This window comes from Dreissena polymorpha, chromosome 14 (assembly GCF_020536995.1).
Source record: "Dreissena polymorpha isolate Duluth1 chromosome 14, UMN_Dpol_1.0, whole genome shotgun sequence".
Taxonomy (NCBI): Eukaryota; Metazoa; Mollusca; class Bivalvia; order Myida; family Dreissenidae; genus Dreissena; species Dreissena polymorpha.
The window spans coordinates 11,498,791-11,502,512 of NC_068368.1; the positions used below are offsets into that span (position 1 = coordinate 11,498,791).

At 37.7% G+C, this 3,722-nt stretch overlaps 1 long non-coding RNA gene across 1 annotated transcript; it reads left to right on the forward strand.

The window, feature by feature from the left end:
• Positions 1-231: 231 nt before the first annotated feature.
• On the forward strand, positions 232-3,467 carry LOC127857723 (uncharacterized). Its single transcript, XR_008038581.1, has 3 exons — positions 232-484; positions 884-1,059; positions 3,260-3,467. It is a non-coding gene; the product is annotated as an uncharacterized LOC127857723 (long non-coding RNA).
• Positions 3,468-3,722: the final 255 nt, after the last annotated feature.

The following is a 3,722-nucleotide window of genomic DNA, read 5'->3' on the forward strand; positions in this document are numbered from 1 at the left end:
AAAAAATTTTTTTTTTTTTTTAGGGGGAATTTTTCCCCCCAAAAGTGGAAAAAAGTATACTTTTCAGGTGGGGGACTGCCGCCGAAATTCGGCGGCAGATTTGATAGATTGAGGGCCCTGACAGTAATATGGTTTCCGGATGATAACTCAAGAACTTACATTCAAGAAACCGAATTGGATGCATTTAAAATATGTATTATAAAAATATATGTATACATGGATGTAAAATAATAATCATTAATGAATAAATATATGTTTTAGTATTTTACACAGTTCCAGAAAATTCCCTATTTCACATTACAATTGATGGTTTTCTTCCTAGTTATGTCACATTCTCTAGTCTTCAAGCTTGGTAATTTCTTTGATTGCTCTGACACGTGTACATATTTCTTGAAGATTCTGAGGGTGAGATATTGGATGGTGGTGCCCAGACTGAGCTTATCCAGGATACCCAACAGTTCTATGACAACCATGCTCATCTGAGGTAATAACATACATGTTTTTATAAAGCAAAATGTGCATATATTTATGACTTTTCTGCAAATATTATTTAGATGGAATTTATACAATTTTCCAACAAAGATAAAGCCAGAATATACAACAAAAAGTAACAATCTCATGGTGTCATTTATGCGGTTATGTTGTTATGCTAGTCTGCACATTTCATTTGAAGTTATATCTTATATAAAGTCAATGTCAAAAAAGGAACTATGTTAGTTCTTTTTATTTTGTTCATAATCTTAAAAAAGGCCTAGATAGAACACTATTATTTTACAATATATCCTTTAATTCTTTCTGCCACTTACCTGTATTGGGCAGGACTGGCATAAGTATTTCCACTTTCAGAATTTAACATATTGATATAAATCCCCTGTTATTGCAGCAATGGCACGGGTCTTCTTGAAGAGGAGCAGGTGGAGACACCATCCAGCCCCAAGTCTGAGCCCGAGGAAGTGGATGATGTGAAAGAGGATGTGTCCCCCTATGACACGGTTGTCCACAACGAGGAACCCAAACTGGAAACTTTGCATCTGGAGGAGGAGCCACAGCACATCCATGGTATTCATAGTAAGATAGGGAGTATCTTCATACATTAGCAGGATTCTGTGAATTTAATTTGTCTGATTACCGTACAATGTGTATTTTTATGCCCCCGGATCGAATGATCGGGGATATATTGAGTTTGGCCTGTCTGTCTGTCATTGTATGAATGGTGAATACCTCTATATGTATGTACTGTGTTTCTAGTGTGTGTGCCTCGTACCTCACAATGTCTGTTCAGTAAATTGTATATATTACATCATTGTACTGCACTTTTGACAGCAATAACTAAATGCTGTGGGTTTGAACCCTTCTGAGTGTGTTCAACCAGTCGTTGGCCTCTAGAGATATGGTTAGTTAGGATATGACTTATGAATGATTATTTTGTGAACTGCTTGATAAAAAAAATGAAAACTGTTTTGATGTGCAAAACCCAATTAATGAAAGCTAAAATGCATTATTCATAACAACCACCAAAGGTGCGTCAGTGATGGTCTGATTTATATAATACGTGTGCTCATAGACCATGATTATAAGGCCTTATGAGCTGACTTGGCCTTCAAGACATTTTTATACGCCTGTGCTTTTCAAAACAGGTTGTATTATAGTTTCACCCTTGTCAGGCGGCGGGCGGGCAGCGGCGGTGGCGTCTACACCAGTGTCCGCTCTCTTATTCAAATAGTTTTCATCCGATCTTCACCAAACTTGGTCAGAAGTTGTATCTAGACAATATCTAGGTCAAGTTCGAATATGGGTCATGCCAGGTAAAAAACTAGGCCACTAGGTCACTTAATGCATTTCATGGATTAAGCATGGTGTCCGCTCTCTAATTGAAGTAGTTTTCCTCCGATCTTCATCAAATTTGGTCGGAAGTTGTGTCTAAATGATAGCTAGGTCAAGTTGAAATTTTTGGGTCATGCAGGGTTAGAAACCAGGTCATGGGGTCACTTAGTGCATTTCATGCATTTAGCATGGTGTCTAATCTCTAATTGAAAAAGTTTTCATCTGACATTCACCAAATTTGGTCACAAGTTGTATCTAAACAATATCTAGGTCAAGTTCAAATATGGGTCATGCCAGGTCACAAACTAGGTCACGGGGTCACTTAGTGCATTTCAAGGATTTATCATGGTGTCTGCTCCCTAATTGAAGTAGTCTTCATCAGATCTTCACCAAATTTGGTCAGAAGTTGTGTCCAAATGATATCTAGGTCAAGTTCAAATATGGGTCATATCAGGTCAAAAACTAGGTCAGAAGGTTGTATTTCAAGCATTTAGCACGGTTTTCCAAATCCTTCAAACAGGCGTATGTTGTGACAGTGTGGCACTCTTGTTGGTCAGTATTACCTCAATGTTGTTGTTTGATATTTGTGTTTCCTTTACAATAGACTATGGATACCTCTGTCTGTATGTGTTCAGTTGAGTAAATAGCATTCTACTGTGTGTGCGTTACTTGTACCTCACAGGTTTTTAAAATTTCCAGATATCAATCCTTATACCTTCCATATACCTTAATGCATTGTGTTTGTTAACCAAGGTGTCTGGCTGCTGTGGGTTCGAGTCCCACTGAATACAGTAAATCATGTAAAAATATAGAGTATATGCTGACTTAAGATGGTAGTGTTATAGCACTTCTGGTATTCCCAGATACAGCAGTAATGTCAATAGCGTTTTTGTATATCAGTGGAATGCAATGCAAGAGGTAAAGACAACATAAAATGTCAAAATTAAATGCTTGTCACAAGTGGCAGGAGAATGCTCTATTGTCCCCTACTGGTTTCACCGGAGGGGACTTATGGTTTGCGCTCCGTCTGTCAATCCGTCCGTCACACTTTTCTGGATCCTGCAATAACTGTGAAAGTTCTTAATATTTTGTCATGAAACTTGGAAAATGGATAGATGGCAATATGGACATTATGCACGTCATTTCATGTTGTTTCTACGTCAAAATCTCTGGTTGCTATGGCAACAAATAGACTAGAAATACTGCTGAAAATGGTGGTTTTCTGGATCCTGTGATTGCTCTAAAAGTTCTTAATATTTTTTCATGAAACTTGGAACATGGATAGATGGCAATATGGACATTATGCATGGCATTTCATTTTGTTCCTATGTCAAAATTGTGGCAACAAAAAAAAAATCTGAAAATGGTGGAATTTCTGACAATGGTAGAGCTGGTAGGGTACCATATTGCTTGACAATAGCCTTGTTTAATACAGGTAATGAAGGTGGAGGTGATGCAGAAGCTTTCTCTGAACCTGTAAGTTCCAATGCACTGTTAGAAAAGGACACATCTTCACGCACATCTGGTTACAAGTACAGAGCAGAAAGGACGAGCGTAAGGGGTAAGGCTGGTATTGTATCAAATGATCAGCTCTCATTGGATTGTTGTGGAGATTTGTTTGTCACAACTACCAACTTACATTAAGTGTACATTTTGGTGAATACCTCTATATGTATGTATTGTAACTACCAACTTACATAAAGTGTACATTTTGGTGAATACCTCTATATGTATGTATTGTGTTTCTAGTGTGTGTGTATGTGTGCCTTGTACCTCACAATGTCTGATCAGTAAATTGTATATTACATCTTTGTACTGCACTTTTTACAGCAATAACTAAATGCTGTGGGTTCGAACCCTTCTGAGTGTGTTCAACCAGTTGTGGTCTCTGAAGAGAT